Source organism: Aythya ferina, assembly GCF_964211825.1.
Source record: "Aythya ferina genome assembly, chromosome: 3".
Taxonomy (NCBI): domain Eukaryota; kingdom Metazoa; phylum Chordata; class Aves; order Anseriformes; family Anatidae; genus Aythya; species Aythya ferina.
The window spans coordinates 2784753-2806251 of NC_140298.1; the positions used below are offsets into that span (position 1 = coordinate 2784753).

The 21499-nt window shown below is 39.6% G+C and overlaps 1 long non-coding RNA gene across 1 annotated transcript in view; it reads right to left on the reverse strand.

Annotated features, from left to right (window-relative positions):
* The window catches only part of LOC311434427, a 452952-nt gene that overhangs the window by 103859 nt on the left and 327594 nt on the right, over nucleotides 1–21499 (reverse strand). The window contains exon 11 of the long non-coding RNA XR_014691476.1: nucleotides 5974–6081. This is a non-coding gene — a long non-coding RNA (uncharacterized lncRNA). The remainder of the gene's footprint in view (nucleotides 1–5973; nucleotides 6082–21499) is intronic.

The following is a 21499-nucleotide window of genomic DNA, read 5'->3' on the forward strand; positions in this document are numbered from 1 at the left end:
GCCCCCCACCTTTTAATTGCAATTTTATTTTCAAGTAATTGTTAGATGCAGAGCCTAGTTACGCATTTAATATTAACCACTCGGCAGAGAAAAAAAAACACAACACCTGGGGGAGTGGGGAATGAAGCCCCCATTCCCTCCAGGCTGCTGCAGGCCTGGCCATCAGCATGGGCAGGATGGTGCCGGCCGCCGGTCAGGCAAGCTCCACTGCACGGCACACGTGGCTGGCTGCATCCCAAGCCCTCTTTCCTTGGATGCATGCCTTAATCTAGAGGTCGAGTGCAACAGAACAATTTCAAGAATTTGTTAAATGTTGAAGAGCTCTCAAGGATCAACATTTTCCTTTCAGAATTTTTTCTTAGGATTTGGCCCAGTCCTAAAGAAACCAAAGACAGAAACAACAACAATACAAATTTCACTGCACTTTTTCCGCAGGTGTGTGGATAGATGAGAAAGTAATTCATGGTATGTGTTTTAGAAGTAACTCTTGCTCAGTTCAACAACCACATCCATCTCATCTCTCGCTAAATGACTCTTTAAGAAGGGATTTCTTTTCTTTTAACAAAGCTTCTCTTTGTTAAAAGCACTCACGTCCTTTGGTTCCCTACTCATTCTGGGTACTCCTGTATTACCTGAGGTTTCCTGCATTCCTAACTTTTAGTGGTGGAAAGGAGGTTGTAGAAGAAACTATTTTTGCGTGGAAGGTTCTTCAGTGAAAGATTAATTTTAGTTGACATTTGATCAATGTTATGTTATCAGATGTCATCATGAAATTACCTCTGGGGCATTTACAAGTTTTCAGTCAATTGCAGGAATTGTTATCGGTGTGCATACTCTTATTATGTGACATGAAAAACAAAGAAGTTCAGAGAACTTTATGATAGTTATAGCCATCCAGATATCTGGACAATTAAAGTAGGAGAGGAAATGATTACAGACACAGATTATTTCAATTAATCCCAGTCAAAGGAGTAAATGAGATTAATATATTTTTTTAAAAAATTAAAAAGTAATTGTTAGATACCAAAAGTAAATTCAAAAAAATATATATATTTTTTGTAAAACCTATCCCTCAACTATTTATTTCAGCAGGGTTGACAAAAACTCATTTTTTAATTTTTTTACGATTGTTGATTGTATTCTATGAAGTGATATGTATGTATTAGTGTGGAAAAAAAAAAAAAAAAAGATTAAAACAGTCTTTAAAAAAGTCTTTTCAAAGATTTTCATTGCTCCATTATGTAGGCAGTTGTAACTGAAGAAAAAGGCAATCAAGGAAAAATTCCCTTGATACAGATTTTCTGAATCTTGCTAATGATGCTGTTCCTGAAAACTTATATTTATTTGAATGGATTTTTTATACCAGTTTGTAACTGAGGAACTGTAAGTTTCAACTAAAAATATAATGAGGCGATTCTACTGGGTCACCAGGTCATTTAACGTGGCTAAAATTTTCAGAAGTAATGCTGACATGCTACCTGGAGAAGTTATGTCAGACTTTAACGAGATTATTGGAAGGCTGACATGCTGTGATGTGAGTTAGGTGAAAAATATTTCAAATAAGAAATGCAGGTTTTTTACTTCTTTGTGGAACTGCGCACTTGGGTTTGCAGAAATAAAATGAAACAATTGAATGGAGATCCAGTATGTCATAGAACTATTCAACAACTATTCATTAATTAAAAACAAACAAACAAACAAAAAAAGCAAAACAAAAACAAAAAACCTCATCTGGCATGGTTGCATTTATGGCCATGTGGATACGCAGACATCCCAGGTTTTGCTCTTATGTCTCCTAAAATGTCTTATGCAGTCATGCAGCATTTTGTAAGAAAGCCTGTTGATACAGGGGAGCTGCACTAACCCAAATGCCGTTAATTTGCACTATTCAGCTAAGGGCTGTTCTGCAGCTGCTTCTGGTCTTCCTTTTTTTGCAAGACATTGCCTTGAGTGCATGTGCTGAAGTTAGTTTTTCTTGTACTCTGTCATAAAGACCATAGCAGAGTAATGCGGCTCCTGACACAAGGTGTAAATTGAAACAGATCTAGCAAATACTTCCTGTGGCAGCGTAAATTCCCAAAGCAGAACCTGACTGCATCTCTCAGATGATAGTATTGTAATATACAGCAGGAAAAGCCTGTATCATTTTCCCCTGCTGCTGTCATTCTGGCACACCTACTTGCAATCCCCTCACGAAGAAATAGAGGGAAAAGGAGCTTTCAGTGCCAAACCATTATAGGGGCATTCTTACTTCCCATGGAAATAAGCTGAGGACTATGATAGTGCTCCTCCCTCCTGGCCATCCAATTACCATGACATCAGCCTCTGCTAGTAAATATATAGAAACAAGGAAGAGCAAAGAAAATACAATTCCCTTGGACTCCTTGCAATAAAATACATCTCCTAACCACAAACCCAGGAGTTTATTTGTTTTATATTCACTAATATGGTAGATTAAATCCAAGTGATAGTTACAATGTTGGTACCAAATACACGTTTAAGCAAAGTAAGGCATTTGCTTCCTACCTTATTTGTTTGGCTAAGGAAGCATCACATTTGAGAGAAAAGCAAGGAAGGCCAAGTTAGTTTTCCATTGCAGCATATTAAACCACATCTTTATGCCTACAATCACCTAGGCTTGGCTGGGCTAATATGTAATTAAGCAACCAAACTTGGCAGCTATTTGTAAATAAATACCAGTGTGCTCCAGAAACTTTCTCCATATTCTAGGGAAGGTAAGGATTTCCACATTAGTCCTAATGCTTGCTTTCAAGTTTTTTCTGGATAATTCATTTCTGCTGGGCCAGAAAGCTGCTGATCAGTTGAAGACTCTCCAGTGCATCTTGACAGACATGTAAAAGTTTATAAAATATTTTTTCTATTATCTGCCAATGTTGTTTAGGTTTTCTGCAAGGTTTATAATACAGTTCTTTGTGACAATTTATTTACATTATTTTCCAATAAACAATATACCAATATACCTTGAAAATCAGAGCAAATAGAAATAAATGGAGAAAGTATGGAGTGCAAGTTGCTCCAGACTATCTGTCTCCATGGCTTCATCTTCATATGAGCACAGAAACAATATGGGTTGGATGTAAAGAAACTGGAGAAACATTGGTCTTAAGCAAAACAAATTACTGTATTATTGAATAACAAACAATACATGTGCAGTTCAGAGAGCAATCTAGAACTTTTCAGAGATCTTATATAAATCTGTGATTATATATATATATATTTATTATTATTATTATATTGCATTTATATTGCACCTCCAAAATATTTTAAGCTGACCACAGCCATGTAATATCTTATCAAAATATCACATTAATCTCTCCAATTTTATCCTCCGAATTTTGAAGAAAAGCCCCTCCTTCCACCCAGCAAAGAGAGCTGAAGGAACATTAAATGGAAATCTCCAGCTCTTATATTTGAGGTATAAAGCTCACCACTTAAACTCTGTTTCATGGATTCTTGTACATTTATTGCAGTTATCACAGGATTTCTATGACAACGATACTAACAACTGCTCTTTGAACACTGTTGCTGCACAACGCGCTTACCCATGCTTTAAATGATAAAATCATTATGCTGATTCCCATAAATTATTTTTTAAGTGAAAACGTGTTTGTTCTGGTGCTTCATTAAGAAGAGGGACTATCACTGAAACAGGTAAAAAGAACTAAAATCTGGGGAATCTGAATACAGAAACAAATGCTTGAGTTCATGGTGATGTCAATGTTTTTCTCTCTCTTTCCCTCCTCACGGTGTGAGTGAAAGATACCTTTGGTGAGGAGAGTAGGTCCTAAAAGAGTAGTTTTGACAAGCTGGATGGTAGCAGTGAGACCACAACTGGTCTTCTGGATAAGCACAGCTACATCAGCTAAGAAATGAGCTAGAGCACAAACAACTGTGACTCAGAAGAATTAATTCTCTGGACGTTTCTTACTGTGTTTGAGCCATTTATAAGCAAGCAAACAAACAAATAAATAAATAAACAGAGCAAACAGCTTCCACTGAGACATTCTGGTGCACTACCGATCCCATGCTCAGGGTTGTTACATCTTACCATTGTTAAAATGATTGGTTCCACAGGAGTGCAACTAATTAGAGCTTACTGAAACACATTCCTGCCTTCTCATCTCCTAGAGAAGATCATTAGGCATTGGCTGTTTTGGGCTAAGATATGTAACTTTAGGAAGCCCAAAGTGTAGCTGAAGTTGCCATCATGGAGAAATTGCTAAGGCAGACTTAGAGAATAGAAGTCTCCCTTGTCTTTTACTCTGTAGTAGCTGGGCTGCATAAACTATCATATCATTTAAGAAGGTTCCTTACAGCCGAAAATTTCAATGGAGAAGGTGAAGGATGCATAAAGCACTCATAAAGCCTGCATTATTACCTACCACTAATAGGTAGAGTTCTCTATGTGCCAGCTTTGTAAATTAGCCTATGAAATAGGACCAAACATGCCACAAGATGCATTAACCTCCTCAGTTTTTTCATACAGTGTGAATGGGAAAAGAATACACAAATGTCTGCCACTAGTAGAGAAGCACGAATAGGTGCTAAACCTCTTTCTAAGTGTGTTTGATTTCATGTTTGCCCATTTATTTACAATTAGCAATAATGATGCCATTGGATAGCTATTACATTTTTCTTTCATGAGTCTGAAACCTTTGTAGAGCTTTTTAGAGGTGTCATTCCCTATTTCCATATCACTTTTTTTTTTCTATATCACTTTGAAACATATTTTAAATATCCCTTTTTAAAAACTCTGTTAAGGAACCCCAGAGGAGTGGCTACAAAGAAAGTCTGAAGGCTCAAAGCAATAACCTCTGCATGGTATGGGTCGTTGGCATGGGAGCAATGTACCCGTGAGCTGCAGACATGCCCGTGGCACCAGGAGCCTGGGGAAGCGGGACTGGCAGAAAAGCTAGGCTGAGCAGCATGGGCATAAAAAACTCTCTGCCAAATGAGGCATTTAAATCAGATTTCCTGAACTCCAGTGCAATGCTTTAACCACAAGAGCATTCTCTAACAAGATTAGCACTTAATTTAAAAATGCCCTCTTCTGCTTGATACTTAACTCTCTCAAAAATTAAGAGCCCAGGAGCTCAAAAATTTCCCCAAAGAGCACTGCCAGACTTCTCCCTCTTGCAGGCACCTATCGGTCCTGTGGCACCTCTCAATCCCTCTGCCATGATGACAGCCACGTGCACTATCAAAAGATGGGGGCAAAGTCCTTTAAATGAATCATCCCACAAAAGCCTATTTTCTTTTTATTTTTTTTTCTGAAATAGGAATGAGTTGAAAGTAGCCTCCCCTGTTTGCAGCAATGCCTGTTTCCATGGCACCCAGAGCAGCAGCTGACGGCCTTGTTATCACAAGAACTCTAATAAATTTCAGCAGATTGCTGGGAATTGCCTCTTTTTTTATTATTATTCCTCTTTTCTTTTCTTTTCTTTTCTTTTCTTTTCTTTTCTTTTCTTTTCTTTTCTTTTCTTTTCTTTTCTTTTCTTTTCTTTTCTTTTCTTTTCTTTTCTTTTCTTTTCTTTTCTTTTCTTTTTTCTCTTCTCTTCTCTTCTCTTCTCTTCTCTTCTCTTCTCTTCTCTTCTCTTCTCTTCTCTTCTCTTCTCTTCTCTTCTCTTCTCTTCTCTTCTCTTCTCTTCTCTTCTCTTCTCTTCTCTTCTCTTGCCTTCCCCTTCCCCTTCCTCTTCCCCTTCCTCTTCCTCTTTATATTTTATTTTTTTTTGGCCCAGACTCCCTTCCAATCCTGAAACTCTAAAGATGGTCCAAATGCCTATAGCAAAGTGCAGCTCTTCATAGTGTGGACAGACTGGTGGGACTTTTTAAATCAACAAATAGAACATATATCCCTCAGAGAGAGAGAGAAAGGGAGAGAGAAACTATCATTTTTTCCTAGGTATCATGGATCTTGCAGAGCTCTAAACAGGAGTGTTTGATGAATCCTACCTGAGCAGCGCCTGTCTTGCACTCGTGAACAGCAACTGTGGACGGCCTTGGAGAACATCTTCTGCCTTTAATGGTGCTCTCAGGAAGGTGATACGCTGATGCTCTGCCCTGTGAATTTTTGAAAAGAGATTAATGAACACGAGCATTTTACACTCAAATATACTTTTCATCACTCTGATACTCATTTCTGTAATACCTCGTGAATATGTAAAAGTGTATTTTACTTCTATTTCAGATCTTTCAGGCTCAGTGGGTTTTAGATGCCTTTTGTTTCTAAAGCATTGATTCTGTGATTAACACTTTGATTTTATGTACAATTATAACTGATTGAATACTGTTTACAAAACTGTGAAAAGCAATCTTTTGCTTCTAGGAAGAAAACTAGCTTTTCACAGACTCCAAGGTAACAGAAAAAAAATGTACATAATGCATTGTGCTGTGTTAATTATCCTGATGTCAGCCTGTAATACGCTGGCCTGTAATGAAAGACGTTCGTTTATCCCTGTAGTAACAATCAGATTTCAAAACTGAGGAGAAAACAGATAGTGATAGTCAAATGCCTGTAAGAAAAAATGAGGGGAAGCAGTACTAAGCACTGTATTTGAGAATTCAGTGCTAATGCAAGACTTTGCATTAAGTTTTAAGTACATTTGTCAGAGATGTCCTTAACGTTGCGCAGTACCAAGTTACATTAAAGGGAATCAATAAACATTGCCCCTGAGCCAGTTTATTTATTTTCAGGTTGCCATCAAATGCAGAGTATTACATGGATAAACCATGCAGCAAAGCTGCCATCAAATGTACTTCCTTTGCCATGGCACAGGAAACAGTGCTTCCCCATAGCCTGTTCTCAGATCAGGACCTGTTGCTGCATCTGCTCCACTCCGTGCCCCCAACACCTTGTGGTTGTGTCTTGTGACCCAGACTTGGCAAATATCTGCTCCTCAGGTCTCATCTAGCCATTGTTTCCTGAAGTTTGTTTGACTCCCTAACTCTTGGTGTCCCTGTATTTAACTGTTTGCATTCAAGGAGCCTCTGTGCGTGAATTGCTGACTGCCATCTACCTTCCGCCCTTCCCATCTGGCCAAAATGTGTTACAGGTGAAGAACACAAGGCATTTTTATTGAAAAGACATCCCAGATCCTTGTTCATGCACTTGGGGTATTGCATAACCACATAACAAAATATGAGTCTTCCCCCAAAGAACTTGTCATTCAGCTATTGAATAATAAAATTAATAGATTCTGTAGAACCATCCTAAAAACAGGTCTTCTTGGTATCCTATGAAAAGTAAAACTCAAAAGCCTCAACAGAACTTCAAAGAGAACAATTGTTTTTCCCCATGTTTAGGTATTAACATTTCTGCACATAAAATAACTCTGCTGGAAGTGATTCTCCTACAGTTAATTAAAGAGAAAAATATATAGAAGGAAAACTACATGAGCTTAACCAAAGCATCAACCTTTACCTCAAATGAAACAGCCTTTTCTTCGGGAGCCATGTGAAGGAATATGTAGACGTGGAAGAAAAGATATGTTGACAGGGAAAAAAGATTGCAAAGTGAGACCACTGTTCTTGGCAACAATAACTGAATCACCAGAGGTACTGACAGATCATTTCAACATGAGAAATAATGTCAAATAAATATTATGGAAGACTTTCCTTGGTGTTTTAGGAGACGCTGCTGTAACATATCTGTATTATCACCAAGAGGTTCAAAATTCACTCTGGCACCCTAGCCTATACCATATGGTTTGTATCATCATTTCTCGAGGAGCTGCACATGCATTCTGCGGAGGCACAGGGAGTATATTAACAGAAAATACCACACCAGCAATCTCCATTTCATTCAGAAAGTGCTTAATAAAATGACTGAGATTATTCCTGTTTAGCACATCATTGTAATTCATTTTACAGCCATAATATTCTCAGGTTCAGACATTAAAAGGGCAATAAAAATGCTTAGGAGGTATTCTCTCCAGTTAATAAGCACGATGCAATTCACCAAACTTACTTCAACTTCTGGGGAACCGCCAAGAATGTTAATAAAGTAAAGGGATTGAGAAGTCTATTAATTTTGGAAGCCGTAGTTTATATTCAGAGACTCTCTAGAAACAGTTGCCTAGACAAAAAACTCAACGACTGGTATGTTGCACTGTTTCCAGCACTCCAATAGTTTTCCTTCCGCTCCCTGCCCTTGTATGAACTTTCTCCCCTCAGATGCAGAGCCTTCTGCACACCATTATGAGACTGCGTCCTGCCTGCAGCCGCTGGGGGGTCCAAGCAAACACACCACTTCCAGAGCATTTGTCTCCACGCGTAAGGAAGGGATGAGCAAGCAGCCTCCTCCAAGGCCTTTTTTTTTTTCTTTTTTTTTTTTTTTTTTTCTGGGAAATCCTTGACAGACTCATGCAGGGGTAAAAGTCCCTCTTTTGAGCCATATAAAAGTTTCCCCCTGCTCACTGAGCTGCAGCTCCACATTGCAGATTTTTTGGTCTTCAAAAACAATTTTTCGGGCTTCTATTCATTTGACAGACCAGAGGCTTGAAACAACCAAGGGATTAGTATTTGTTTTGTCTTAACAGACTGCAGAAGAAACATTTTGCTAGTGTAGCAGCACATCATTCACTACAGGCTTCTCCATCCTCCAGGGAGTGACAGGGCGCTGCTGCCACCAGCCAGGACACGCTGCCATATTTCTCATAACACCTTCGCTACTACCTGAGCAGGATTACTTCTAACACCTTGTTTGCCATGCAGCACAGCCCTTACGCTCCCAACTGAAAGTACCAAAGCCATCCTGTTGATCTGTGCTTAGCTGAAAAACACAAAGCAGTATTGTCTGTCCCACTTTGTCACATTGCTCACTGTTCCCTGGTGCCACGATGGCTTTAGATGAAACCTCCTCCATATAGTTTGCCCTGCAAATACATACATTTAATTATAAGAGTAAAGAGTATTAAATATTCTTGAGGGAGTATTAAGCTGTTAAAAAAAAAAAATGTCATTCTACACAATTTCTTTGTGTTTCACAAAGGGAAATTACTAGGTATTTCATGTCAAAGAGCAAAACATTTCAATCTTCCACAAGATAATAGTAATAAGATCTGATAACAACCATAATTTGTGCATTAGGATAGATCAAAAGAGCTGTTTTGAAGGTGTGATCGAGGCTGATATGCAGTGGCAGATGTGTGACATGTTGTACGTCTGCGACACAGCTGATTGTTCTGCATTGCAGTTGCTATGGCCAGGACTCTTTCAGCTGCTAAGGCACTACTTGATCACTGACATTAGGAGCGTATTTCTTGAATGGTGGCTAACATTTAAAGGCCTAAAATGATTCTAAGAGAGTCTGCAGGATTTGGGGCAGAGTGAGAGAGCAGATAAAATGGTGACAGCATGTGAGTTCCCCCAGTGACTATGCCTGATATGGCTGGGAGCTGTGCCACCACCAACAGAACCACAAACCCGCTTTTAACCATGGAGATGTCAAGATGGTGCACATGAAGCCTGGCTGGCTCAGTGGCTCAGTGGGGGTTAGGGATGAAGGGAAAAAGGATGAGAGTAAGTTGTAAATAACTGTAAATTCTCCTCATCTCTCCTGCCTATACATTTTTTTTTTTTTTCTCTCTTGTGAGGATTGCAGAAATCTTTGCTGCTTCCTACAGCTGCATGAAATGTTGCTTCTTTGCTACCTGTGTGACACTGAGTTAACTGAGTGTGTGTTGGATGGATCCTGTGCAGGCAACAGGGCTACTAATTCCTGTGGTGCGTGTCCAGTTTCCAACCTGTACACGCTCTCTTCCTGGGGTAAACTAGTTCTCACACCTAAAACCCTAGATCAGAATAAATATTTGAAACAGAAGACATTAGTTATTTGTGGTTCAAAGTGTTCTGCTTCTCTACTGCATACAACTGATGTGATTTATGAGGATGCTCTGGCAGCTGATGTTTGTATTTTGAAATTGTATTTTATGAATTAGATTTCTCATATGCTTCACATTTACTTGCTTATATCTCCTCCAAAACCCTTTCCATGTTTGTTTGTTTTTTTTTTGTGTGTGCGTCTGTAGTACAAGATCTACTTACATGTATATTATTAAACATAATTGCATATAATTATAATATACAACATACAAGGAATGCAAGGTTCGTGGTCAATTTGAAAGATCAAAAGCAAGACTTAAACTCTCCTGGCTGAAAGTGACGTATGAAAGAGTTAATTACTCCTCTTTATCTCTGATTTACCTCTTACAGCTTTCTGCCAAGCTACAAGAGATCTGAAAGGATTTTGCTCCTCAGTGCTGGCCATAGAATGGTGCAGCAGAATATTAAAAGCTCAAACACTGTGTGAAAGGCTAGGAGTTATTGCTGCTATTTATAAAGTAGCGGGAACAAGTCCTGCTTTCAATTACATCTGAAGTTACTCCACTGAGTGTGATCCACAATTGCCCTGCATAATATATACATTTAAACCTACACAAGTGGGTTAGAGAACACCCCTGGTCTGCTCAGCACACATTTCAGCTAGACATGACACTGAGAAAGAGCCACAGGAGAGCCACTTGTTCCTAAAAAAGATTCTTTAGGCTAATGGAAAAATATTATCTATAAACCTTATGTGTATTTGAGGAGAGCTGGAGGGGAAAAATAAACTGAATTTCTAACGCGTCCTGTCACGGCACCCGGTTGCAGTTTTCGTTGGGGTTAATGGGAAGTCCTTGGCTTCTGATGAAAACAGAGCAAGGCGGAGGAAAAAAATACGTACCTGCTGCTGGGCGGCTCTGCTGGGGAGAGGAAGGCGACATCGTGTCGCTGTGGGGACAGGGTGGGCACAAGCAGTGCCCTCGCGCTGCGCCACCCCCAGCAGCTCGCCTCGGGCCTGCGCCCCATGCAGGTGGCTGGGCCACGGCTGCAGGGCTCCATAAGGAGGGGTTCCGTCCGGTTCCAGAAAGTTCCAGAAGGTTCCAGCTGGGTGCAGGAAGGTCCAGATGGTTCTTCGCGATTCCAGAGGGTTCTGGCGGGTTCTGTGCCCCTCAGTGCCAAGGGAACTCGACTTCAATGGTTGTCTGAGGACCCTGTGTACTCTCATGGGAAGGAAACAGCTTTTGTGGGATGTGCTATGAGAAGATCTGATGCTTCTTGCATGCAGGAAAAAACACAGGGTTGATTTAGTTTTTTTAAATATTCTCACAAGTAAGCTTTGAAGGGTGGTGGCGGTTTCTGCCCGCTGTCCTCAGCAGCTTACTAACGTGACCTTTTCAGCTGCATGTCAAAGACCCACTGTTGTCACTGCATCTCCCACATCTTTCCCCAGGGAACTGCTCAGCTTTATGTCAACTGAGTTTTGCAGTGACCTTCCATAAGCTGTTTGGGATGGGCAAAGCCAGAAGCCCCTCTCTCTCCTCCTGCTCCCAGCCAGTTCACCTCGCAGCCCTTCAGCCTCGCTTCCCCCATTGCTGTGGGGCCAAACCCATGGCTGCAGGCGAGGCCGCCCGGCGCCGACAGGCAACGCCGACTGTGAGCCCAGGAAGGCTGACGGGGAAGCCAGCAGCCTCCAGGGGCAGAGCCAGCAAGCGAGGAGACCCTCCTGGCAGGAGGAAGGAGAGGGCAAGGTGGCTGCTGAGGTGACGCAGGCAGCCTCTGTGCCCTGACACCCCGGGCAGCAGCAGAAAGGGGCGATGAGGGGTTCTGCAAGCACGTAAGCAGGACCAAATACAGCCAAGGCTCTTTATATTGAGTGTGTGGTGCTTCAGCAGGCACAGATTCCAGTGTAGCTCACAGCACTAGGTAACATGATAAGATTTGCACTGTGCTGAAATGTTTTTGCATTATCCAATTTGGTGCGGCTTAATAAATAAGATAGAAAGAGCAGTACAGGATGCTATAATGCAATCATGTTGCATTAACATACCATAACTAACGATTTTTATCAACCCTGCAGGAAAAGAAACAGTGTTGAAATTAAGTTGCACTCCCAGCATTGCCTACTCTTCCCCATCCCCCCAGCAAAAATGCAAAGTCCTTCTTGTGCCAAGAGAAATGTTGTCAAGTAAGTCCAGACATCTATGTGCCTGGTAGTGCAGATTAGTTTCCCAGCAATAAGACCATGGATTTCACAAAAAGTATTACGGCTTTTAATGTGATAGGTTACCAACAACGCAGCACTGAAATCATAAATACTAGAGTAGGGGGAACTGCTTGCAACGGGGAGTTTAATGGATTCCTTTGGCCTCTTTGTTTTTCTTTGATAATTCTTCATGATCTGATTTGAGCAAATCCTACTTATTTGACCACTAATTCATACGAAGACATTTCTATCTATAGACGGCTTGTAAATTATGCACTGCTACTGCTGTTTCACAGTGTAAACAGCCACATAAATCATATACTATGAGCTCTATTTCCTGACTGAAGACATATACACACACACACACAAAGATGAAGTGCACAAGAAGTGCCACATCACTTGTGACAGAACTAATGACCGTCATCACAGTAAGAATCCTTATTTCACTTCATTTTTGCCTTGTATGCACATTCTCTTAGTGCAGACGGGCTTTCCCACCTGTACAGCTGCAGACCTCGAGAATGACCCAGCTTTTGAGACAACTCCTTTTAAATGACATGGAATTACTGGCGTAGGAAAGAGCTCCAAGATGTGCCCGAGCTTCAACTTTGTTAAAACAACAGCTGAAACTTAACACAGTAACTTTACATTTTCTCAGGGTAAGTACAAGGGGACACTGAGGAATGTTTAAAGGCATGTCTCTACCTCCCAGCATTTGGATTCATTGTTTAGATATGCTGCCCTGCTTCACAGGGAAGATGGTTTAAAACAGAAGAGCACGGCTGAGGACCCTGCTGGAAGTGGGGGCACGGGTAGGTAACAGCAGTTTTCCTGTGTTCTGCCAAGGGGCAGCTGGAACAGCTCACAGAAGCTTCCCAAATGGCAAGTTTTTGGAGCATTGCCTTCAAATAATATTAAAATTGCAAATATAATGTGAAGTTTATGGCTACAGAGTAAGTTCTACTCCATTAAAATAATAAACAAAACTGACAGGATATTAAACTGACTTTCCATGAAAACAGTTCCCTCTGGTCTCCTGTGCAGGTTCCTCATCTCAGAGCTTGATTAGCCATTGCTTTTGAGAGCAACCCACAGCTAAGAGCTAGTCCAGGGAGAACAGCAGGCAGTCCAATCCAATTTCACCCTGAAATGTTTTTATTGGTTTTGTTTTGTTTTTTCGACACTGCCAAACTCACATGACTTCAACAGAAAACTGAAAACATATTTTAATGCAGGGCAGGTTTTAATCTATAAGAGGTTGTTGTTGTTGTTGTTGTTGTTGTTTTTTATCTATGAGTAGGAAAAATGATAAAAGCGAAAAGCCATAAAATCAAATACCAGAGGTCAAATGCAACCCAAAAAGGATTGAAACAGTCAACCTGCTGATCCCGTGTAAATGATAAATTATTCTTGGCTCATCTACAATCATTTAAAAGCCCATCTCCTGCCTAAGCTTGCAACTGGTGGCTATAATGAATACTTCCTAGAACAAATATTCCTCTTCTTAGACCCCACTGTTTACAAATCCCATGGCTTGGATGTTACGGTATCTCCACGCTCATTCACTGGATCTACCAGAGTTCTCTGCCCCTGACTCAGTGGAAGGATGATTCATACTACAAAGGCAACCATATGATAAAGAACATAGGGAACCTTGTAAAACACTGGGTACAGTCTTGTACCTGATTGCCTTTGATCTCTGTGGGACTCTTCCAGGTGTTAATGTCAGGTAAATGAGAAATACTAAGTACAGCAACACAGTTATGTTGCGAAATTTAGGCAGTGCCTGCATTAGTGAAACTGCTGTTCAAGAGCTGAGATAGTTGCTTTGACATCTTAGACACACTAGGCAGTTAAACTACATCCCACGTGTCTCATGATTAAAGTTGTGCCTCTCGCAAGATCATTCATCATAGTTTGTCCCACAGAGCCCTTGTGGTCAGGAGAAATAGTTACTGAAATATATTCCCCATGTGCATTCATGCATGCCTCTGCGTGCTGATGCCATGCTTTTGTCTCTCACTGTATGAGAACAGATACTTATGTAGAAAAGAAATCAGGGCAGTTCATGAGAGAATAAAGAATGAATGTGCTTTACAATGACACTTGTTGTACAGATGTTATTAAATGGGCTTCAAGAATATGTGCGGATAACTGTAACTACAATGTACAGTCTCTATAAACTTTAAGCCTACCACTTGAAGATAAGACTGAACCTGGCAAACTGGGATGCATATAATTGTACTACTGGGTGTAATTTATCCATCCTAATACTACAGTTAACATTTATACTAGTCCCTAAGCAATAGTCTATGTTGAGCTAGCACATATCATAGTCTCGTATGCATAATTCAAGCAAATGATTAAGATGATTGTAGATTTCCTATGGGTAATATTTAGATTTGGGCTTCATACTACTAAACTCTGCAACACATAGCATTGGTTTCTACAGACTGTAAGAGTGACAGTCTACCTGGTTTTCATCATTCTTGGCTACTCTGCTGGTCCTTTCGCTGTTTGGTCTCTGTTACTTTTCTTTTGTTGTTCGTAGAGAGCCATTAAAATAAAGTGGCACAATAAGGTGAATTCAGAAATGCATATTAAGCAGCAGATGTTACATTTGCGGAGGAGGACATACTCACAGAAGTATAACGGTAAAGCATTTACTTCACAGCTGATTAGATTCTTGACCCATCAGCACATGAGTCAAATTTAAACTCTGCTCCAAAGTAATTTTACTCCTCCTTCTTTATCCCTTTACATTTTTACACCCTTTGTGAGCATAGGATTTTTCCACTTATTTCCTGCTAGTGTTTTGATAATGTATTCCTGTATTGTAAAGAAACTCTGTCTGATCTTACCTTTGCTTTTTAAAAGGAAAAGCCGGTTTTTCATCTTTTATGTAAAGTTGTTATCTAACCCACTTTCAATGGTAATTTTTATTTTTCATATAAATGTAGTCAGAATTTCTTTTGAAATGTCCAAGAATTAAACCAAGTAGGAAGTTTGGCTTGTTAGTATATTCCCTAAGGATCTGACAGAGAGAACATAGCAAACAATCCAACAGTCTTGAAACTTCCTTAAGGGGGTATACACAGCAGACCCAAAACTTGCTGTTTTAGACAACAGAGGGTTGAAATGGAGATGAAGAATTTCACCAAAATGACACACTAAAAATAATTTGTGATTCTACTGAGGAAAGCACAAAAGTGCTAGCATTACTTTGCAAGAATAAACACATGGAAATACATACTCCATCGATGACAATAGCCTTTTACTTTTACCAGCCATCAAGGTGAAACCATACAAATTCCCTCCTTGTAGAGCCTGTGGAAATGCACTGGAAAGTGCCATTTCACTATAATAAGAATTTTTTTAAGTATTCCAGATACAGACTAGAGCAGCACATTTATTTAAATTTTCACTTATGAAAGTCAAAATAATTTATTTTTAGGACTGCAAATGTCTGCTCAGACATCCTTTTGGCACACTGTTTCTGACTTAATCTTGAGGCATTCTTCTTTGATCTCTTTTACATCTCAAGGAAAAGACAGAAGAAAGAGGACAGTCATACTGCATAAGCTCTAGGCTAAAGCACTACTCTAGCTTGGGGATGCCACATACAAACTGCCATTCCTGGCAGAAGCCATCTCACTGTGCTAGTGTCTAAGAGAGCTGAAAAATCTCCGGTTGACAGTAGTGACTATCTATGCAGGAATGCTGGGTTTGGTATTTTGGTTCCCTGGTTCATTTTACTTACACATTAAACTGAATTGCCAAAGCACAGTAACACACAGTTCTCCCTCTGATCCAAATCTTGATTCACAATTCCATTGCTATGTCAAAGAAAAGCTCTGACTGTTGTTCACAGTTCAATAAAATTGGCAGTTCACCTGAAAATTTCAAAGGTGTAACACTGACCCAAAACAATCCCTTCCAAATGTTTTAAGTGTTTGTAGGAGCCCAATTCACCAGACTTTTTCAGTTGCTAAATCAGGAAACAGCTGCTGGTAGATGCTTGGAGCATTAGGCTTTACTTTGCTAATAAGAAATGACTGCAGCATCTCAGAAAATAGTCAAAGTCATTCTATAAATAGTGAAGGTTTCTGTTACAAAATGCATTTGCATATATTAAATCAAGATGCCACAGTTAAGGTAGTAATTTCAGCCGAATGTACAATAAAGAAAAAGTGATGAATAATCTCTACTGCACACAATTTTGGCAGAAGAATACGATTGAGACAAGGTAACATTTTCTTGCATTTGGGGATAGATTGTTATACTCTCACTGGTTTGATATAAATTACTAATAGTGGATGTGATAGGGAAAACATACAAGTCTATTAATAAAATATACTGTCATAGTTTTTCTAAGCCTTTACTAAGTACATCACAATGTTTTCATAATTACAATCACCTAAATAGCTGGTTGAGTGAGCAATGCAATTTAAATTACAAAATTAAAATGTTTGAACTATTTTCCTGCGGATTTAGAATGGATCCTTCAAGGATCTAAAGTGCCAGTGGAGTGGCAGGATTCTCCATAGTCAGTGATTGTCCGCTGTTTGCAATCAGTCTCCAATTTGTCATACTGCTTCCAATAAAATATTAATGTAATCAGATGAAATTATTTGCCTTCCAGCCCCACATTTGGTTTCAAGTCAATGTCGTGCGTGCTATTGTTCTAAATGAGTACATGGTTCTCCAAGGAAGTAAGAGGTGGTGAGGGAGCAAAAGGTGACAACTTTAAAATGATACTTGAAGTAGCGTTACAAACTACTACACAGCATTACCAAGTACTGCGTGTTCCTCTGGCCTAGGCCCCCAGAGCCTGGAATTACCACCCCAGAGATCTCAGAAACTTCCTAGCAGAGAAAAGTATTTGAGACCACTATCACACTGTTGCTTTGGTCCAAACATTAGCAGTACTTTAATTAACAGCAGCATAGCTATAAACTATGAACATCAAAAACCTCTATTAAAAAAAAAGTTACTTTAACAACACAGTGGCACAATTAGTCACAATTAGTGGAGCTCTAGACTGCAAGTGATTAAAGCAGGTCTAGATAAAGAAGGCAAATTTGCCTAAAAATGTTTCCATTAAAAAGAGTTGACCTTTTTACCCATTAAATCCAAACATTAATCTGGAGATGAAAATCAAGTTACAATTGAACAGAGGCAATTACATTTCAGTTTTGGTTGATGGCAAGCTCAGATTTCAAATCTAATAGTTATTTTGTGACCTCAGGCACCTCATCTAAAGTTCTTTCCATCTCTAAATGAAGATAATATTTTCCTGCCTTTGTAAAGAGCTTCAAACCCTTTGCTGATTTGTTACTGTTTATGTCTACACCCCTGAAAGTGTAACTCAGCAAGATGGCTGTATTTGTACATCTGAGCCTGGGTGGTGTTGTGAACAAAATATTTACTTTATTCATACTCAGATAAATTTTGCTAGAAATATTGCATCAGATGACTTAATGACAGTTTGCTTGCTTGCTTGTTTTTCAAAATGAATCCTAAATAAGGCTCTGATCCTACCAAACTGTACATGTTTGACTTTCTTCACAGAAATCTATCCACCTAAATCAACGAGATCGGTCAGAAACCTCACTTCAGGCTTATGTACACATCTGCACAGTCAGAACTTAGGGGAGCATACAATATGAAAGCAACCTTATTTAAACCAGGTAAAGTCAACAGGTCCTACATCAACCTTACCTTAATGCCTTTGTCCTCACATATCCTGTCTTGTCACACTCCCTCTGAACTCCCCAAATCCACGTCCTATTAACTTCAGTGACAGATGAACTGCACTGTTTGTTCATTCATTGCAGATTGTGGCAATCACCTGAAGAGCCCCTCAGTGCTGTCTGGTCTCTTTCCCTGTGCTTTTAAGGTGTTGAACTTAATAAATAAGAAAAGGAACTAGAGTGCTGTCTGACAGCAGAGTTGATGGATTCAAATTGACAACAGTGAAGATACTCTCTGACTTGAAATAAAAAGAAAGATTGGAAAGGTATAACTATTAACAAAACAGCTCTCATTTAGCCTCTACCCTAACAAATTATCCAATTATCTCCCCCTACCTCAAGGTCTGTAAGCATTACCCTGTTTCTGAGGGACAGCTATAACTTAATTACTGTACGTGAGTGGGGAAAGAAGATGGCATTTAGCAACGAGGTGTAGGGCATGGGAACACATCCAGATTTTGCTAAGCAGTATGACAGCACAGCCACTGGTATCAAGTATATTTGTGTAGCTGCAGGAAAGTCATTAGAAGGCTCTCGGTGAGGTGCACGTCAGTGAAAGAAGAAAGAGAAGTCACTCATTCATTTCCTCTCGTGCAGGAGATGCTATGATTAAGAGCTTCAACAAGGTCGGGGATGAACTGTGCCAACTGTGACATATGGAGGCCCTTTTCCTTTTGACTTTTCTGCTTGCACAGACCAGGCATTGCTTCCTGCTCACAGAAAATAACCAAAGTACCCTGCCAGAAAAAGGTGTCAGAGAGTCAGACTTCTTAAAGGTGCTAATTCTGTGAAGATTCAAATAGAGGAAAAGGAAATTTTCACAAGTATCAAGCAGCTAACTCTCACTGAAGCCAGAAAGCACAGCCCTGGTACCAGAGCCCAGAAACACCCGTATGTGTTTTTGTGTCAGGCTGTACCTGCCTGAGGTTGTTGAAGCCTGACCTCCACTGCACAGCTCTGTGATACACTCTCACGCATTATCAAATTTCTCACTTGGGAACGATTTCTCTGTCCTAAACTGTGTACATGATTTTGAAAACAGGGGTGAGGAGGTGAGGAGTCAAAGTACTTGCAATATACCCTGCATCATCACTGTTTGCTTGATGTGGCAGAAGGCGGGTGGATTGGTACACAAGTACCAATTGTCTTCAGGAGCAAGCTATTTTTCCCACATCACTAACTCCTGAGAATATGATGGAATATCCTCTCCTGTAAAGAAAGTGATTTTTCTTACTTTTTCTTAAGCTGTTTGGGTCATATTTCTTATGTAGTGGCCAAAAAGTTCTGGGCTTTTTCAAAGTCTAAAGAAAGCCAGTAAATGTACATGACGGTCATGTGCGTAGTCACCAGAAGCACTGGTATTTCTGTACTGCAGCTGAAATCATCAAGATCATGCTTTAACTTTACTCTGCAGGTTCCCAGGGAGAACACTGCCCACAGAGATGCAAAACTAGAAGTACAAAGCAATGGATTTTTTTCATCTTGTATGAAGGCCACAAAGAGCATGCCTGCACTTGCAAAAAATAAATAAAAATGGATTTAACTATGACTCTGGTCTGTTACCAAGAATGCTTTCAAAACTTCCAAGGTGTATTTGCAAGATTTCCTCTTTTGCTCTGCTGTGAGCAAAAAGCGATGTGGAGCAACTCAGTATCTGGCTGAGTCTCAGAATGAGAGAGCCAGGCATCTCTGACAGGACCTTGGATCATTTATACAGAAAGAGTGACGTGTAGGCAAAATCAGAAGTATTATCTAGGGGGAAAGTCCTAAACAGTGTCTGAGGCCTTTAGATAAACACATAACTGAAGACAAGCCTGAAATAAAATTCACCTCTTCAATAAATAAATAAATAAAAACACCAGACTACAAAACATATGAAAGCTGTTATGGACATGTTCTCTTATTCAGTGACTTTTTGTTTGTTTGTTTGTTTCTTTGCTAGGCAACACTGACCTTTTGCAGGAAAGCAAGAAAATGATCTGTTTTTATGTTCCCTGATACAGCCAATGCACTGAGGTGTCTCAAACAAGTCAAGGCAAAGCTTAGAAGTCAACCCAACAGAGATTCAGAAAAGTTTGGGGTTTGTCCTTTTTTTTTTTTTTTTTTTTTTTGACTTCTGACCTAATATATAAGAGAAGCCCAACTCTAAAACTTCATTCTTCTGCTATTTTTCACAAGCTTGTAATGTGAACTGCCTGCAACAAATGCATTGGAAATTATTGATTTCATAAGCATCCTATGATACTACTGCAAATTTACTTTTGGGAAGCAATATCATTGTGATTTTAAGTCTACAGGTTTGTCGTGGGTTACACACTTTTTACTAATAAAAAGTCTGTTGTGATGTCAAAGTTAAAGTGAACTTAAGGTGAAGCAATATATATAGTCATTGAAAGGATGTGACACAAATTTCTCTTTTTTTCTGGTGTTGTTTGTTCAACAGAAAATAGAAGAGGTAGGGAACATGGGTACAGAATAAGGCTATGCTTTCTATTGCACAGGAAAATTTACCGAGTAACAAAGACACAACTTGAATTGCACAACGAAAATCAACTGGTACCTAAAACCCCTACATTTTATTTTGTAGAGTCATTTAATTGAAAAACAGCTCACCTGAGTTAACATGCTGTCCAAAGATCTCTTTTGGCTGCACAGAAGAGCACTTAAGCAGGCAAAGTGACAATTATGTGGATTACGGTCAGATGAAGCATCCAAGTGCCTCATTTTGACATCTTGTTAAGATGCTCCTATCTGAAAGTTAAACCTGTAGCATTAGGTATTTTCAAGACTACAGAAAGTAATGCTTTTGAGTCACAGGAGCTGTAGGAAAATTACTTGATGTTTTTCTTTATGAATTTAAAACACCATTCCTTCCCACTAGATCTGCCAGGAACCCACAGGGAAATAGGGAGCAAGCAAGGGTAAAAAGTAATAAGAAGAAAACCAAAAGAAAATCATTGTGCGCTTGCATTAATGAAAACTTTTTCTTTGGGGTTGGGTGCAGACTAAATGTCATGCCAGAGTAGTAGCAACTAAATATTAAGCATCTCTAAATCTACACAAATTAACATATTTCTAACTGAGTAGTAACATCTCTTAGCAAGCAAGAGCAAACTTGTCCTGTGTAAACTGTCATCTGTGCTTGATTTCCAGTCTCAGTGCTTGAGAGAGACATTTGTGTGACGTTTGCTCTCTCAACAATACTCTGCTCTCCAAACCATGGAAAGAAGCCTCGTATCTCAGGGTCTGGAACATTGGGCTGATGGCACTGTCGTCTTCATGCTTTGCCTTGAACCCTGGCCTCACCGATATATGTTATACTTATCCTGCTGGCTTAGTTGAATTGCTCTGAACTAATGGATCTGCTCATGGTCATTACCATTGCAGCATTTACTAGCTTAAAATGTCCAAAAAGGCTTTGATTACATTTTCATGTGACTGGGGTCTGGAAGAAAGAAAAGACTGAAAGAAGGAAAAAGATAAATACAAAATGAAAGGGAAAGAAAATGAAGATACATCAATAGATTGAAAACAATTCTCTGTTACAGAGAAAAATTATACTGCATAACACACACACACACCCCAAACTAAATCTGAAAAAAATGGTTAAATCTGAACCACTATTGTGCATACAGCCTGCTGAAGAGCCTGGATCAAAAAATGCAAAGAGAAGTGACAACATGAATATTGAGATAATGAA